Raw genomic sequence first — 19,670 nt, forward strand, 5'->3', positions numbered from 1 at the left:
CGACTACGATGATGACACTGTGTTTCCATTACATCCTGATGATGTGGACGACGGCGACAACAGCGGTCAGGTGTTAATTAGAGATGAGGAAGCACGCCAGTTAGCTCGACTCCACATGCTGCAGGCTCAAGAAAAAGATTTCCGAAGGTATGATGTGAACCACCAGCCTGATGACCTTGTCTGGATCTTCACTCCTGTTTGGAAGATTGATCTCTCTGAGGAGCTCCTACGGCGCTACTTTGGACCTTATAAGGTTGTAAGACAGTTGTCTGATGTTACTTATGAAGTTGGAAGATTTCGACCCTGACACAAGACGACGAAAGACCAGAGACCAGAGATACAGTTCACATACTTCGAATGAAGCCTTACAAGGATCCTGCAACCCAGAGTAAATTCGAAGCTCCAGCGACAGGCAACAGGTTGAAAGATGATGAAGAGCATAGCACCAGTTCTAAGAAGATCACCGCCAGTCATTGGGAGTCAGAGTATGCAGGACCGATGACTCATTGCCAGACTAGGACATAACACCGAGACGCTGTACTCTTAAGGAGGAAGCAATGTCATAAAGGAAGCTGAGTTGCACTGTGATGTAGTGGTTATGATAATAAACTGTTATATCGAGTTGTGTGAGTTCGAAACTTACCTGGACTATACAATTTTAATTTCTATATTCGGCTCGAGTACATTCTAGAAGTATCCACAAATGTCCAGAATCATTGTACTGGAATGTTCTGTATCTGTATATATACTGTATGTGTTCTGGCCAGAGGCAGTTCGCCCCGACCTCCTGTATGTGCAAGTCCTGAATAAACCTTCACTAAGTGAAGTTAGTGTTCGTCATTCATCTAATTGCACCTCCTTCTACATGACAATATTTTATAAAATATTGTTGAAGTTAAGAAAATATTACACAATTAAATTTTTTGGAGAAAAATGGGAAATGAAATACTCTTTATTTGAGTATTCCCATCGTTTTATGGACAAATGTGGTTTCACACGACCCAGACTGATTAAACATCATAGAAACATGGAAAACATTTTCGCGGTAAAATTGCAATCTGGATCGAGTAGAATTGATCTGGATCCAAGTTAAGGGCTTTGTCGCGAGTAATAGGACATTTAACCTGCCAAAGGTATTGAAACTAATGTACGAAGCTTTGTGACACGTCACTGTCGAACGATGGCGCAATGTAGAACAACACGTCATAAAAAAGGAGGAGGAAATGTGGATTTTTAGTGTATTTGGATTCTGTAACTGATCGCCTCGTCATCAACGTAACAGTACTGATCTGTACCGTACTCCTCGAAGTCCTATACGAAATGAGTTCAGAGGCCACCAGACTACTGAGTGTAATACCTTCAGTGACTTCAATATTTAACTACATGGGAAAGAGAAGTGCGCTTTTACACCACACACAGTTCGTGCAGAAAAATTGCCCTTGTTAAAGTCAGGAATTTTCTTCATTCTTGTGTCTAATTGTAATACAATGTTAGCTAAGATCGAGAGCATTTTATGTTTTTCGACGGGTCACCTAAGAATTGTTAACTTTTGCCACACATTATTTCCTTCTGTTTAAAAATTAAGTGACATCCAAAGCTATATTGTTTATTTACATCCAAAGCTATATTGTTTCTTTTTACATCTTTACAACTGTTCGCAGAACTGCAGCTTATTTGGATCACTTTCCTGGCCGGTGCTGTCCGAGTTCAATGTGCCTGTAAAGCTGTTGCCCCGTATCATCTGAGTCGATGTACGTACGCGTAACGCACAGCATAAAACGTATCCTCATTGTCTTACGTGACTGTTCTTGAGGCAGCTTGACATCCGCTCCACGTGAAACGAATTCCAGTGAGGTTCCAGCAAATGAGAAATAATACACAGTGTAATGTTTATAATTTTTATCTTTTAGAAGAGTGTTACAAATATAAATTCTCTCACAAACTATTTTTTTCTAGCTATATTACTTACCTTACTTAACATTATATTACACCCCAGCCTATATACACTCCTGGAAATGGAAAAAAGAACACATTGACACCGGTGTGTCAGACCCATCATACTTGCTCCGGACACTGCGAGAGGGCTGTACAAGCAATGATCACACGCACGGCACAGCGGACACACCGGGAACCGCGGTGTTGACCGTCGAATGGCGCTAGCTGCGCAGCATTTGTGGACCGCCGCCGTCAGTGTCAGCCAGTTTGCCGTGGCATACGGAGCTCCATCGCAGTCTTTAACACTGGTAGCATGCCACGACAGCGTGGACGTGAACCGTATGTGCAGTTGACGGACTTTGAGTGAGGGTGTATAGTGGGCATGCTGGAGGCCAGGTGGACGTACTGCCGAATTGCTCAACACGTGGGGCGTGAGGTCTCCACAGTACATCGATGTTGTCGCCAGTGGTCGGCGGAAGGTGCACGTGCCCGTCGACCTGGGACCGGACCGCAGCGACGCACGGATGCACGCCAAGACCGTAGGATCCTACGCAGTGCCGTAGGGGACCGCACCGCCACTTCCCAGCAAATTAGGGACACTGTTGCTCCGGGGGTATCGGCGAGGACCATTCGCAACCGTCTCCATGAAGCTGGGCTACGGTCCCGCACACCGTTAGGCCGTCTTCCGCTCACGCCCCAACATCGTGCAGCCCGCCTCCAGTGGGGTCGCGACAGGCGTGAATGGAGGGAAGAATGGAGACGTGTCGTCTTCAGCGATGAGAGTCGCTTCTGCCTTGGTGCCAATGATGGTCGTATGCGTGTTTGGCGCCGTGCAGGTGAGCGCCACAATCAGGACTGCATACGACCGAGGCACACACGGCCAACACCCGGCATTATGGTGTGGCGAGCGATCTCCTACACTGGCCGTACACCTCTGGTGATCGTCAAGGGGACACTGAATAGTGCACGGTACACCCAAACCGTCATCGAACCCATCGTTCTACCATTCCTAGACCGGCAAGGGAACTTGCTGTTCCAACAGTACAATGCACGTCCGCATGTATCCCGTGCCACCCAACGTGCTCTAGAAGGTGTAAGTCAACTACCCTGGCCAGCAAGATCTCCGCATCTGTCCCCCATTGAGCATGTTTGGGACTGGATGAAGCGTCGTCTCACGCGGTCTGCACGTCCAGCACGAACGCTGGTCCAACTGAGGCGCCAGGTGGAAATGGCATGGCAAGCCGTTCCACAGGACTGCATCCAGCATCTCTACGATCGTCTCCATGGGAGAATAGCAGCCTGCATTGCTGCGAAAAGTGGATATACACTGTACTAGTGCCGACATTGTGCATGCTCTGTTGCCTGTGTCTATGTGACTATGGTTCTGTCAGTGTGATCATGTGATGTATCTGACCCCAGGAATGTGTCAATAAAGTTTCCCCTGCCTGGGACAATGAATTCACGGTGTTCTTATTTCAATTTCCAGGAGTGTAGAAATGTGTGTTTTCGCTTACTTCCTTCACCTTCTTTCCTTATATACAAGACGCTAAAGTATGGAATAAATATCACCCTAAAAACAATTTGTGCTTTTTATGACCTCCTCCATATTTCGCTTTCATGTGTTATTTGGAAATGACTCTTTCCTAATCGTAGTCTGTCCATGACCTCCGTCTTATCGTATAAATACGTTCACATCTTTATGTGGGTACAATCCTCGCGTTTTCCCGATTTTTGTATTACTCAGTAACATCCTGGATATTATATTTTATGTATGACATAAGGTCCTACATACACTAATTAGCATTTTCGGTTCGGTATCCTATGTTTTGTTGATAGTGGATGTGACCGTAACAACACGTCTTACCCAACATGAAAGGCAGTCGTACGACCAACCTTTTTAAAGTACACCGCCTTCCTGTACTGTGTGATTTGTTCTAGAGCTAGCAATCCTTGTCGTACCATTTCTTTCAAAGATACTGTCTTATAGTACAATTTTAGTAAAGGCTTGACCCAATCATCACTTTAAAGCTTGTCAAACATTATTTTAGGAAGATGTGTACCCTGAAGATAAGTGAGGCAAGTTGTTTATTATTTGTTCGAAATTTGTTACAAACTGTATCCGTGTACTGTGTTTAGTGGGGATGTATGTTCTGATGAGTCTATTAAATTCTTGAAATACCTGTTCAATGGCGATTGTTTCTGGGTGGAATTTAGATAGCAAAAATATGTTTTATGCCTTGAGATTTAACACATTCTTTCCACTTAGAGCCTGTAAAATTTATAGTATGATCAGTGAGTATGGCGTTCGGCTTGCAGACTCAAACAAAATAACCTCCTACTAATCTTTTTATTATGGCTCCCGCTACAAGAGATTTGGTAACATACAATTTTAATATATTTGAAAATCTGTGATTATAAGACGATTACGTGTTTTGCACCTCCTCTGGCGGTTGGAAACAGTTCCGCGTCAATAGACACGAGGTTTCCGGGTTTGGTTGGTAGGATTGAAGACAGTTCATTCAGACATGATTTATTTGGTTGTTTAGCGTTTTGACATATAATGCATTAATTGATTACTTGCAGTAGCCGTTTTCTAATATTTGGGAAAATAACAGTAAGATGTGATTTACTAGTACACTTTGCCATGCCATAATGTCCCCATTCATTGTGTGTGAACTATGTAAAGCTGTCAATGCATTTTTCTGGCAAGCAGCCACACCACTTCTGAGATTCATGTGTTCTTTAGTAAAATAATACTCCGTTCTTCCATTTGTGTCGTTTCCCTACTTCAGAATTGTTGTCCACAAACTGCCTGTTGCTTATGCCACTGTTCATCCTCTCCTTGTTACTGAGGTATGTTCCTACACCATTTTAAGATAATAAGGTCTAAGAGAATTGTCATGCATAACTACTAGTCTGAAATCTGAGATTTGCTCCTTGAGTTACGCATATTCTCTCAGTCCTTGCGGAATCCTAGACAAAGTGTGTGCCAAAATATTCTGTTTACCAAGTTTTAAACATGGCTGATTTTTTCGGTGATGGTTTATAAATTAAACTTGAAACAAATGAGCACTCAGTCACAATTTTTAGTCTTATTAACCAGGTTTCAACACTTCTAAGAGTGCCTTCATCAGAATTTAAACGTTTAATGTGGCTTATAATATAATTACATATTGATGGGAAAAGAAATATTTTATATATAAAAAAGTGTAAGTACTGACTAACAATACAAGACCGAGACATGCCCGTACAGCTGGCTGTTAAAAATTTCTTTTCTCATAATTTGTAACTTTAAACGTTTAACTTCTGATGAAGGCACTCTTAGAAATGTTGTGACCAGGGGCTCATTTGTTTCAACTTTCATTCTGTTCACCATTGACATAAATTACTTCAAAATCGAATTCTTGTAAAAATAGGCATCATCAGGCTACTTGTTGGTGTAATAATTTGCATGTTAATAGGAATGAAAGCGCTTGATTACCACAGAATATCTTAGTGTGATTTCCCCATTAAAAATACTGAAATTTTCGAAAAGCCCATATTATTGCCAATGCCTCAATTTCTGTGACTGAATAAGCTCGTTCACTTTCTGTAGTTGTACGACTTCCGAAACTGATGATGCTCATGTGTTGATGTTCCTGTTCTGATGCGGTTTGAAACAATATTGTCCCCAGTCCTTGTGATGACTGGGTATGTGTCTGAGTTTATTAAAACCTGTTTCATTGCCTTCATTCTTGGCACTTGGGCATCAACAACCATGTGTGTTTTTCCTTGATGAATTCGGTTGAGCATCGCTATTTAATAATTGATTGGGCACGAATTTTCGAAAAAATGATGCTAACTCTAGGAATGCCTTTAGGTATTTCTTTGTCTGTGGTCAAGGAAAATGTTTGATTGCATCTAGCTTTTTGGGATCAGGTCTAATACCTATAGGTGAGATGATGCGGTCTAAAAATCTTCTCTCTTCCCGCGGAAACTCAAATTTTGACAAGTTAGCGGTAACTTCTTATTCAGAGAACCATTCTAAGACTTTTCTAAGTATTTGTGCATGAGCTTCCCACGTGGATGTAGCGATAAGAAGGTCATCCACATATAGTGATTTGACTCAAATGTTCTGGCCTAAGCACTGTATCTAATGCTGCAATAAATACGCCGAGACCCACATTGAGGCAGAACGCAAACTTCTACCGTTGCACAGGAAGGCAGCATACTGACGTCTTCCAGGGTGGAGTACGAGGCCCTGAGGTCAAATACTTAACTCCGTGCAATTTTAACAATTGCTCTTCAGTATTGTCTGGCCTTGTTCTTATGGGTATGATGATTTTATTTATTACCCTAGCTTCAAGGACAAAGCGAACACTACCATCAGGTTTGACTATTGCCTTCTTCTTCATTCATGAAATTGCATATAGCGTGCGACAGAGAGTTTCATGTGGGTGTACCTTCATTTGATACACGTTACGCTTTATTACTATAGTTTTCTTCAAAAACGTGTGAGAACTATTTCAATGTTGTTGTTGTTGTCTTCAGTCCTGAGACTGGTTTGATGCAGCTCTCTGTGCTACTCCGTCCTGTGCAAGCTTCTTCATCTCCCAGTACCTACTACAACCCACATCCTTCTGAATCTGCTTAGTGTATTCATCTCTTGGTCTCCCTCTACGATTTTTACCCTCCACGCTGCCGTCCAATGCTAAATTTGTGATCCCTTGATGCCTCAGAACATGTACTACCAACCGATCCCTTCTTCTAGTCAAGTTGTGCCACAGACTTCTCTTCTCCCCAATCCTATTCAATACCTCCTCATTAGTTACGTGATCTATCCACCTGATCTTCAGCATTCTTCTGTAGCAGCACATTTCGAAAGCTTCTATTCTCTTCTTGTCCAAACTAGTTATCGTCCATGTTTCACTTCCATACATGGCTACACTCCACACAAATACTTTCAGAAACGACTTCCTGACACTTAAATCTAGATTCGATGTTAACAAATTTCTCTTCTTCAGAAACGCTTTCCTTGCCATTGCCAGTCTACATTTTATATCCTCTCTACTTCGACCATCATCAGTTATTTTACTTCCTAAATAGCAAAACTCCTTTACTACTTTAAGTGTCTCATTTCCTAATCTCATTCCCTCAGCATCACCCGATTTAATTTGACTACATTCCATTATCCTCGTTTTGCTTTTGTCGACGTTCATCTTATATCCTCCTTTCAAGACACTGTCCATTCCGTTCAACTGCTCTTCCAGGTCCTTTGCTGTCTCGGACAGAATTACAATGTCATCGGCGAACCTCAAAGTTTTTACTTCTTCTCCATGGATTTTAATACCTACTCCGAATTTTTCTTTTGTTTCCTTTCCTGCTTGCTCAATATACAGATTGAATAACATAGGGGAGAGGCTACAACCCTGTCTTACTCCGTTCCCAACAACTGCTTTCCTTTCATGCCCCTCGACTCTTATAACTGCCATCTGGTTTCTGTACAAATTGTAAATAGCCTTTCGCTCCCTGTATTTTACCCCTGCCACCTTCAGAATTTGAAAGAGAGTATTCCAGTCAACATTGTCAAAAGCTTTCTCCAAGTCTACAAATGCTAGAAACGTAGGTTTGCCTTTTCTTAATCTTTCTTCTAAGATAAGTCGTAAGGTCAGTATTGCCTCACGTGTTGCAACATTTCTACGGAATCCAAATTGATCCTCCCCGAGGTTCGCATCTACCAGTTTTTCCATTCGCCTGTAAAGAATTCGAGTTAATATTTTGCAGCTGTGACTTATTAAACTGACAGTTCGGTAATTTTCACATCTGTCAGCACCTGCTTTCTTTGGGATTGGAATTATTATATTCTTGTTGAAGTCTGAGGGTATTTCGCCTGTCTCATACATCTTGCTCACCAGATGGTAGAGTTTTGTCATGATTGGCTCTCCCAAGCCGGTCAGTAGTTCTAATGGAATGTTGTCTACTCCCGGGGCCTTATTTCGACTCAGGTATTTCAGTGCTCTGTCAAACTCTTCACGCAGTATCTTATTCCCATTTCGTCTTCATCTACATCCTCTTCCATTTCCATAATATTGTCCTCAAGTACATCGCCCTTGTATAAACCCTCTATATACTCCTTCCACCTTTCTGCCTTCCCTTCTTTGCTTAGAACTAGGTTTCCATCTGAGCTCTTGATATTCATACAAGTGGTTCTCTAATCTCCAAAGGTCTCTTTAATTTTCCTGTAGGCAGTATCTATCTTACCCCTATTGAGATAAGCTTCTACATCCTTACATTTGCCCTCTAGCCATCCCTCCTTAGCCATTTTGCACTTCCTGTCGATCTCATTTTTGAGACGTTTGTATTCCTTTTTGCCTGCTTCATTTACTGCATTTTTATATTTTCTCCTTTCATCAATTAAATTCAATATTTCTTCTGTTACCCAAGGATTTCTAGCAGCCTTGTCTTTTTACCTACTTTATCCTCTTCATCCCTCAGAGCTACCCATTCTTCTTCTACTGTGTTTCTTTCCCCCGTTCCTGTCAATTGTTCCCTTATGCTCTCCTTGAAACTCTGTACAACCCCTGGTTCTTTCAGCTTATCCAGATCCCATGTCCTTAAATTCCCACCTTTTTGCAGTTTCTTCAGTTTTAATCTACAGGTCATAACCAATAGATTGTGGTCAGAGTCCACATCTGCCCCTGGAAATGTCCTACAATTTAAAACCTGATTCCTAAATCTCTGTCTTACCATTATATAATCTATCTGATACCTTTTAGTATCTCCAGGATTCTTCCATGTATACAACCTTCTTTTATGATTCTTGAACCAAGTGTTAGCTATGATTATGTTATGCTCTGTGCAAAATTCTACCAGACGGCTTCCTCTTTCATTTCTTAGCCCCAATCCATATTCACCTACTATGTTTCCTTCTCTCCCTTTTCCTACTGACGAATTCCAGTCACCCATGACTATTAAATTTTCGTCTCCCTTCACTACCTGAATAATTTCTTTTATCTCCTCATACATTTCATCAATTTCTTCATCATCTGCAGAGCTAGTTGGCATATAAACTTGTACTGCTGTAGTAGGTGTGGGTTTTGTGCCTATCTTGGCCACAATTATGCATTCACTATGCTGTTTGTAGTAGCTTACCCGCACTCCTATTTTTTTATTCATTATTAAAGCTACTCCTGCATTACCGCTATTTGATTTTGTATTTATAACCCTGTATTCACGTGACCAAAAGTCTTGTTCCTCCTGCCACCGAACTTCACTAATTCCCACTATATCTAACTTTAACCTATCCATTTCCCTTTTTTAATTTTCTAACCTACCTGCCCGATTAAGGGATCTGACATTCCACGCTCCGATCCGTAGAACGCCAGTTTTCTTTCTCCTGATAACGACGTCCTCCTGAGTAGTCCCCGCCCGGAGATCCGAATGGTGTACTATATTACCTCCGGAATATTTTACCCAAGAGGACCCCATCATCATTTAACCATACAGTAAAGCTGCATGTCCTCGGGAAAAATTACGGCTGTAGTTTCCCCTTGCTTTCAGCCGTTCGCAGTACCAGCACAGCAAGACCGTTTTGGTTAATGTTGCAAGGCCAGATCAGTCAATCATCCAGACTGTTGCCCCTGCAACTACTGAAAAGGCTGCTGCCCTTCTTCAGGAACCACATGTTCACATGTTTGTCTGGCCTCTCAACAGATACCCCTCCGTTGTGGTTGCACCTATGGTACGGCCATCTGTATTGCTGAGGCACGCATGCCTCCCCACCAACGGCAACGTCCATAGTTCATGGGGGGGGAACTATTTCAGTATGGCATGTAAATCATGCTTCTGTTCTGGTGTAAGTATGATTGACTCAGGAACGTACCTTCAGCTTGTGCATGGGGGGGGGGGGGGGGCAACACTATCTTTTAGGAAGGTAAACCTGTCTTCGCCCACCACATAAAAAGGTATTGCTCTTAAAGCCAATAGAGTCAATCAAGCAGAAATTAAAAAAAAAAAACCACACACACACACAAATACGTTAGCATCCATATTACATGCGGGTAAAACTGTAGAGAAACGCTAATTGATCCAAACGTCTTTAAATAAAACACATGTATTGTAGCTGTTGAGGTATTTATTTATGAAAAAGCAACTAACTGTAAGCTAACATTGGAGGTAATTATATATTTTTGAATACCATTATTAATCATTTATATTAAGCAATAATATTATTATATTAGTCTTTGTATTTAAATTGTGACTCTTTGACATTTTTCTGTAACTTCAGGTCGTAAGATAATTTAAAAATAAACTTTAATTAATTTAATTTAAAGTATTAGATTTAGCCTTTTGCGTCTTGCTGCTAACTTACTAATAATTTCTTCACAATCTAGTTACACCGCCAGATCACGATGAACACTCACTAGAGCAAGACCAGTAAGTCTTTCACCTCCCATTTTATTCCTTATGTAAGTTTTTAGCCTCTTCATAGTCGAGAAACATCTTTCAGGAGTCGGCGTTGACACTGGGAGTGTGGCTAATATGATAATAAACTTTTTTATCGAAGGGAAAAATAGTTCATCACACTGATCAAGAGCTTCTATAGCAGTGACGGGTTTTTCATCTACAGATTTCCAGTGATTGTGCCACATCTTGTATTCACTCAGAATTGTTCTGCCTGCATTCTCACCAACAAATATTTGCGCTATCTTTTTAAGATTTTCTTTTGTCCTGGAGTCATTATTGGTTTTCTCAGGCAGAAGCATCTGAATTCTTCGATTGTTGCTTCATGTGTTTTAAAACGAGCATCAAGTTCTGTGATCACACGTTCAATAAAAGGGGAAAATACATTTTGACGATAATATATTTCAGCAGTTTCTCGTGGTACATTGCTGTGCTGAGTTTGCCTTCCAGTCGTTCTTGGAACAGTTTTGTCACTTGAGCTAATCTGTTTTGCCTGCTCGAAAAGGACTAAGAACTTACTTTCATTCCGAGTATTTTGTAGATTACTTTTAACTGTTTTTGCATTAATGCAAGTGCTCATCAGGTCAACATTGACCTTTTGCATTGCTTTCAGGCGTTTCAAGGCAGATCCGAAACCCGAGCCTTTCGAAGAGTATAGAAAGCTACGGAACGGAGTGAAACAATGCATTCACAATGCTAAAATCAGGCACGCTCGCTCCCTTGTACGCAGCGATCTGACGCCCACGACTCTATGGAAGAATCTTCGTAGCTTGGGGGTCGGAAAGGCAAAATCGGAAAATACTTTTCACGTGTCAGCTAACGAATTAAATGAATTCTTCTCTGCACCTCTGAATACCCGCACGGCTGATAATTACCATCCACAAGAGTCCCTAAACAGGATAACTAACAACGATACCTTCCATCTAAAACATGTAACAACAAATACGGCAAGAAAAGCAATAATGAGAATCTCTTCTGATGCAATAGGCAACGACAGTATCGGTATATCCATGATTAAGAATGTTGCCGATATCTTAGTACCTGTCTTAACTGACATATTTAATTTTTCCCTCGTGAACGGAATATACCCCATTGCATGGGAAAGAAGCATAATTCGACCCATCCCTAAGATCGAAAACTCGCAACTGCCTAGTTGTTACCGACCAATTAGCATACTGCCTGCTGTTTCCAAAGCACTGGAATATATTGTTCATGACCAAATCACTGAACACTTGCACGAATTCAGCCTATATGACAAATTTCAATCCAGTTTCCGTAAACATCACAGCACAAACACTGCTCTAATTAAAGTAACTGATGACCTGAAATATGCCATCGACAATCGAAAGGCAACAATATTAACGCTACTGGACTTCAGCAAAGCTTTTGACACTGTTAACTTTGACATATTGCTCAGGAAAATGCAACAGCTTACTTTCTCTCATAGTGCAATGAGATGGTTTGAAAGCTACTTAAAAGACAGACAGCAATGTGTTGTCTGCGTAAATGAAAAATCTTCCTGGAAACATGTTTCTTCGGGTGTGCCATAAGGATCAGTCTTAGGAGCACTTTTGTTTTCTTTATATGTCAACGATATTTCGTCGGTTCTGTCCTCCTGTAAATATCATTTCTATGCCGACTACCTCCAGCTCTACCTAAGCGTCAGACCTGAAGACGTAAACACTGCAATCGCTCAGATGAATGATGATCTGTCTTCAGTAGCGACATGGGCCAAAAACCTGGGGCTTAAACTAAATGCAAAAAAGACGCAAGTAATCTTAATAGCCCATCATAAATTAATAAGTTCAGATTTCCGCGAACGGCTACCTCCTATTCTGCTCGGCGGTACTCCAATACCATATCAGAAAACAGTGAAGTACTTGGGTCTATCTTTGGATGAGCATCTCAAATGGGCGGAGAATACAGTCGCAGTGTGCCGAAAGACGTCTGCTTGTCTCTATGCTCTCAAAAAGTTTCGGAACATATTTCCACAGGACTTGAAACGCTAGCTGGTGCAAGCACTCGTTCTACCGAACCTCCACTATTGTGATGTAATTCAACAAGGCGTGAGTAGTGAAAACAAAAGACGGCTAACCATGAATGCCTGTGTGCGTTACATCTGCAACATTCGCCGATATGATCATGTTAGTGCTTCATACTCCGAGCTAGGGTGGCTGCGGCCGGACAAATTGCGTGACTACCACACTCTATGTCTACTTCACCGACTCCTCAACCCAGTACCTTGCCTCAGAGATTAAAAACCTGTCACGCCATCATAATCGAAACACGAGGTCACTCTTATTTGGTATCCTAACTGTGCCCACTCACAAAACAAAAACTTTTGCAAAATCCTTTTCAGTTGCCGCTGTCCGCCTCTGGAACAAACTGCCCCTTACCTTGCGCAAAATTCAATCTCCTGCTGCTTTTAAGAAGAAGTTGAAGCATTTCCTACTATCATCCTCATAAAGTTCTCCACAAAAGTAATGTACAAGGCCAATCCTCTCATCTGTCAGATAGCAAAGTTGGCGTCTCCTATCTTGCTCCTGAGATGCCTTCCTCTTCATCTATCTCTATTAGCCACGCAATCTTCTTTTCCTTTATATTTCCTTAATTATGTTTCATCATGTCTCTCTATTCTTCTCCTCCCTTCACCATGAGTCTCCCTCATACTCCCTGCTGCGAGCACTCCTATCTAAAATCTGTCTCTTCAATAATGTCTAATTATAACAGTACTTATGATCTACGAATATAAACGCTATATGTATGTATTTTTCCAGGTGTACCTTTCTAATTGTTTATTTCACTTTTTGTACTAGATGTAGTTTAACATGCCTACTAAAACATGTGAATGCCTGGTTAGATGTAAGAGAGGGCCTGATGGCTCTAATCTTGCCAGGTTAAATAAATCAATTAAAAAAAAATTATTCAGGTTCGTGGTATACGAAAAAAACTTTTCGTACTATAACAAGTGACATGATAAATTGGCTATTTTCCACGGCAGTCTGCAGTTGGTATGCTTCAGTGGCGACATCCCTACTAACAGATTCTTGAAGGGCCTCAAGTATTGTGTATACTACAGGAAGCATTTCTGCAAATCTCTCAACAGCCACATGCTTTTCGATCCATCGCGTCTCGCAAAGGGAGGTCAGCGTTGAATGAGATGAGTTAGTTTGATCTGAAATTTTCTTCAAAAGGTTGTCACGAAGTGGAGATTGTCGAAAAAGTTTATTCTAGTTTTTATTGTTCCAATACAGTTACGAATCATAGGTATTTCACACGAATGGGCAAGAACTAAATTAAGAACATGTGCCACACAGTGTACAAATTGTGCTGTCGGATATTGTTCTGCAATCATTGTTTTCACGCCTCGTAACCGGCTGCACATTACTGCAGCGCCATCAAAGCCTTGCCCTACCAATTTGTCCATATCCAAGTTAGAAGATAAGAGATGTATTATGATTGTGTTTCCCAATGCTTGCGCTGAAACATCTTCCACGTAAATAAAGTCAAGAAAATCCTCCATGATACTCGATTTTCCAGATGGGCAGTGTACATATCGTAAACATAACGCTACTTGTTCTTGGTGTGATATGACTCTTGTTTCGTTAGTCATTTCAGTAAAAAAGCCTGACTTCTTGATCCTTTTCAGTACTTGTGCTTGAATAGCATTATCGCACAGTTCACTAACTTCATTCTGAATTCCTGAAGAGGTATACATGGCTCTACTGTAGATGTTTTGCGTAAGTAAGTGATTCTTAAGTGCTTCATCACCGGATCGAGCACGAAAACGAAGTGGCGCTCTAAAAGTACCGTCATTATGTGCAGGTTCGTTTATTCCAACTTCTCCAGAATCACGGCACCCTCTTAGGGCAATTTCCTGTCTTCCACAGAGAAGAATTGTTTCTACAATAGCTTTAAATCTTCTTCTGTTCTCTTCAGCAATTTTACTATTTTCCACATTGATGGACTCTGAAACATCAAGAGCTTTTCCCTCCACGACTTTTATAAAATTTGCTGCCTGCTCGACAGCAAATTTATGATATTTTGTATCAGCATAGTGATTAAAGCTGTCTAAAGCTTTCTTCCAGTTAGTAAATGGCATACTAACAGAGGCTCCAAGTTCCACAGCCGCCTTGCATTTTTACAAGTAAAACACATGTTTTGCAAAATGCGCCCTGCATGATGTCTGAATACACAAGCCATGAGTGCCTGGAAGTCCAATGACGTTGATAAGAAAGGTTCTTCTTGCCAGTGACTGGAAACTTGAAAGTATCCCGGGGGTCCAAGGCTCTTTTAATGCTCGCAGCTTTTCCTCATCATTGGCTGGAGGATGCCCAACATATCTCTCAATGTCATAATCTATGAATTTAGCTGGAAACAGTTCCACCCTAGCTGTAAAAGAGAAGAAGAAAATGAAACACTACCAAAACACACATCCATTTCTGCTGGTGTACAACTAGAAATAGTAATGGACAATAAATCACACCCTGCTACTTTATTGCAGATGTTTTTATGTCATGGTTATGTCTTTGACGCACTTCCTGAAATACCTGTGACTGAATAGTGCATACCTGTTACATAGTGGTCAGTGTCAAAACTAATGCTTGTTATTGAGCTGTGACAGACTATAAATGTAACAGTCACAAAAGTCCTCCATTAACATCGAGCACTAGTGCAATTTCTGTTTTATTGATAATATCGCCCAAAATAACCTCCACAAAATTGATAATACAAAATAATAGCTGTACAGCTCTTCTTAAATAGCAGCGATGGCGGCACTACAGTACATGTATAGTATTATTTGACATCTTTATATAATTTGTATTCCGTTTCTGCAAAAGAATCTAAGCAATTTGTTTAAATGAGTGCTAGGAACTTTTTGGAATTTTTCTGTTCAATGCAGACAGTCTGCTTTCTTACTTACAATATGTACAAGGGTTTCAACAAGATTATGTGAAAGGGCTCTGTTAAATTTTTGGTACCATTGGCTTTAAATATTTTTAATATCTGTATTTTATGTAGTGTGAATTCGTTTGAAATCAAACTTTTGTACTGTTTACTTAAAAGATAGTTTAATTTTTGCAACTGAGTCATTCCATGTCAAATCAGCACACTTTAAATAAAAATTATCTCACCCTCTTAGATTTTTGCTGAAAGTTGGTATACTTATAATGGGTGCTAAGAAAAATACCAAATTTCAATTTTTTACCTCAAACAATTCCTGAAATATGGTCATGTAAACTTTTCAAAAACTGGCCAAAAATGTGTGAACGGACTTTTTTAAATTGCCCTAGGAGCTGCTCTAATTGAGCTAGAGAACTGTGAAGGGTGTTATTTTGCAGCATTTTTCATGCTCTTTCCAGCTTCTAATTAACAACCTTTTTCAAAATGGTAATTAATATTTTGATTTAAATTTTTTACAAAAAGTACATCATTGAAAATTTTCAAAATATTTTCATAACTTCTTCATACTGTTGTAAATCACATGGCAAAATATAAATGTGGGATGATGATGGGTTCATTGTTAAAAAAAATTATTCTGGACTCTTGTTTTTCACGAACAGCCCTGGTTTGACCAAACTGACTTTTAAGATAGTACATCAATAGAGTACCGTATACATAGGGCTTGATGGCTGTACAATAATTCAGAGACTGGAGCCATTGTTGGGATGATGTAGTCTGCATTGTTACCTTCTAAGGCTTTCTGTGCCTACAGCATTGTTGTGCACTGTGGTTTTAGTGCAAATCAATTGTTACCTCTGTGTTGATCAGTCTGTATCTAACATTTTTAATAGTTCATTTTCAAGTAAATACATTGAAGGACAGTTTATAAGTGGTTTTTGTATAAATATGGAACCAAGTAAAACGTGCAGTGCTGTAAGAGCACAGTGTTGTAATCATTGAAGAAGTCAAATCATTTTATTAGAGACAGAAAAAAACTGAGAAATGTCACAACATTGATGCCCAAATTATTTCCTCAAATACCAAACGGTGCCAAGATTTGTGATAAATGTAGAAAAGATGTAACCAAATTGAAAAATACACCAGAGCCCATTAGTGATGAAAGTGTTGATGAAGAATCTTCTGGATCAGAGATAATCATCCAAGACCCTGACTTCACTCCAACTTCAGTAGATGTTAAAACATTTAACACAACACTTCAAGAACTAAGTGATTCCCCAATTGACAAGAAAAAACTAACATCTGGGCATTACTCCAAATCAAAAGTGAAGAAAATCTCATCAATGACATGTAAACTTTTTGTTGCTCCTGAAACTTCTTCGTCAGATACTGATACTGATGAATCCGTTCTTGAAAATCTTAGAAGAAACTTTAAAAATTCTATAACTAGAGCAAAAAACTAATGATTCTTACAAGTTTACCTGAAAAGTGGAGTGTCAGGAAAATAATGAGGGAATTTAATGCTCCTAATTACATTGTTCGGCAGTCCAAAAAAAATTTGAAAGAGAGAGGATTAATGGAAAGTCCGAACACAAAACGAGGGAAGTGTTTACCAACAGAAACTGTCAAAACTGTACATTCATTTTATGAAAATGATGAAATTAGCAGGGCAACGCCAGGTATTAAAGATTGTGTGATAATTACAGAAACAAGTGGAAATAAACAAAAATATCAAAAAGGCTTATTTTGTGTAACCTTAAAGACGCTTACAAACACTTTAAAGACAAGTTTCCTAACATAAAAATAGGTTTCTCTAAATTTGCTGAGTGGAGACCAAAACATTGTGTATTAGGTGGCCGGAGTGGCATACAAACTGTCTGCGTGTGCACAACTCGCCAAAACATAAAATTAATGATAGAAAATGCCAAACTAAATACAGTAACACACAGCAGCTTAAACAATTATAAGCAGTGCATTGCAAAAATGCTTTGCAACCCATCATCAATTGATTGCAACATGGGGAAACTGTGAATACTGCCCAGGAGAAACTGTCATACGTAAAATGTTAAGACTTTTTTCATGAAAACTTAATTGAACAAGTTCAGTTAAGACAGTGAATGTCAGTTGACCGATGTAATCTGAAAATTGTTCAGAAATCTTCTGAAGAATTCATAGATTTATTTTGTAGTAAGATGTCGACATTGATTCGGCATGACTTCATTGCCAAGCAACAACGAACATTCCTTAACTCCACAAGAGAAAACCTTATGGTTGGTTGGTTGGTTTAGGCAAGGAGACCAGACAGCGAGGTCATCGGTCTCATGGGATTAGGGAAGGATGGGGAAGGAAGTCGGCCGTGCCCTTTCAAAGGTACCATCCCGGCATTTGCCTGGAGTGATTTAGGGAAATCACGGAAAACCTAAATCAGGATGGTCGGACGCGGGATTGAACCGTCGTGCTCCCGAATGCGAGTCCAGTGTCTAACCACTGCGCCACCTCGCTCGGTGAAAACCTTATGGAATCTGAATTTGTTGTCATATGTGATTATTCAGAAAACTGTAGTATAGTTATACAGGATGAAGCTCAGAGTTTCCACTGGACAAGACAACAGATTACCACTCATCCTTTTGTTATATATTACAAACAGGAAGCCAAAACTGAGCATATGAGCTTTGTCATTGTTTCTGATTGCCTGGAGCACAATGCAACTGCGGTTTATGTGGTGTCACCGCCAGACACCACACTTGCTAGGTGCTAGCCTTTAAATCGGCCGCGGTCCGGTAGTATACGTCGGACCCGCGTGTCTCCACTATCAATGATTGCAAACCTTGCGCCGCCACACGGCAGGTCTAGGAAGACTTCCTAGAACTCGCCCCAGTTGTACAGCCGACTTTGCTAGCGATGGTTCACTGACTTCTACGCTCTCATTTGCCGAGACGATAGTTAGCATAGCCTTCAGCTACGTTAATTGCTACGACCTAGCAAGGCGCCAGTATCCGTATTATTGATATTGTGAATCATGTACCATAAAGAGCGACTTTCTCCATTAATGGATTAAAGTTAAGTATTCCACCAGCTACGTCCGTTTTTCACACTTCTAATTCCCTTGTCATGTTCCAGACCTCACGCCAGCTTGCGTGAGCTAAAACGCGTGCATATCGGCCTCCTTTAACCATACGGTTGGCTCTCCTGCCAACCACAGCATTGGCGACGAGAGTAAAAGTGTTCTTATCTAAATTGCCCTGATTTGCTTGTGTAATGGCTTCGCCACAATCTCCAGATGTACTGTCCGAATTTTATCGCTTACAGAATCAGCAGACGCAGGCCTTACTGGATGCCCTTGGACAGCTCGTCCAGGGTCAACGTGCGATGCAAAATGATGCGGCAGCAGCCGCTTCACCGCTAACGCAGCCACAACACGCTGTTGCACCCACTTTTCTACCTTCTGATGCTGCACTGGAAAGCTGGACGGAGTGGTCCCGCCAATTTGGATTCCATCTCGCCGCCTACAGAATTCAAGGTAACGAGCGGCAGCCCTATTTGTTGTCTTGTCGGCCTGTACACGTACCGTGTGATAGTCAAATTATTTCCCCGACGTGACGTAGCAACTCTGTCCTACGAAGAAATTTTGTTTGCATTAGATGCATATTTCAAAGAATCAGTCAATGTAGTTGCCAAACGGTATACCTTCTTTCGTACAAAACGTACGGCAGGTCAGACTAATCGGGAGTGGGTTGCAACCTTGCAAGGCCTTACTAGGGATTGTGCTTTTGTGTGTCAATGTGGACTCCCTTATTCAGATACTATGGTACGTGATGCAATTGCACAGAACGTTTCTGATGTTCGTACAAGGGAACAGACTTTGAAACTAGTCAGTCCCTCCCTTCAACAAGTGATGGACATATTGGATCGGCAGGACACACTTGACTTTGCTCAGGAATCATTTGAAACTTCGCCAGCAGTGTGTCAGGGTAACCGGCCCGCCGGGCGAGCTGCACGGAACAGTAAACAGTTCCCCCTCCACTGCCTCCAGGCTCTCAGCCACGTGTGCCGCGCAGGCAAGCTAATGCAGTGATCAAATCATGCCCGCGGTGTGCTACTAAAGATTCGCGTGAGAATTGCCCGTCACGCCAAGCTATTTGCTTTTATTGTAATAAAAAAGGACATGTTCAGAGTGTTTGCCAGAAAAAGCTCAGATCGGAAGCTCAAATCCATTCCAGGCCCTTTGCTTCGCGCCGGAATCGGAATCGAACCATGGATACTCAGTTTCGCGAAGCTTCGCCCATGGAAATTCAGGTAGTTCATTCCACTCCGCCCAGAGCCACTCTCTCTCTAACAGTGACTGTTCGTCCCAAAAATAGTGTGCGTCGACATCGCCGGAACTCCCGTCA

Source organism: Schistocerca gregaria, chromosome 1 (genome assembly GCF_023897955.1).
Source record: "Schistocerca gregaria isolate iqSchGreg1 chromosome 1, iqSchGreg1.2, whole genome shotgun sequence".
NCBI lineage: Eukaryota > Metazoa > Arthropoda > Insecta > Orthoptera > Acrididae > Schistocerca > Schistocerca gregaria.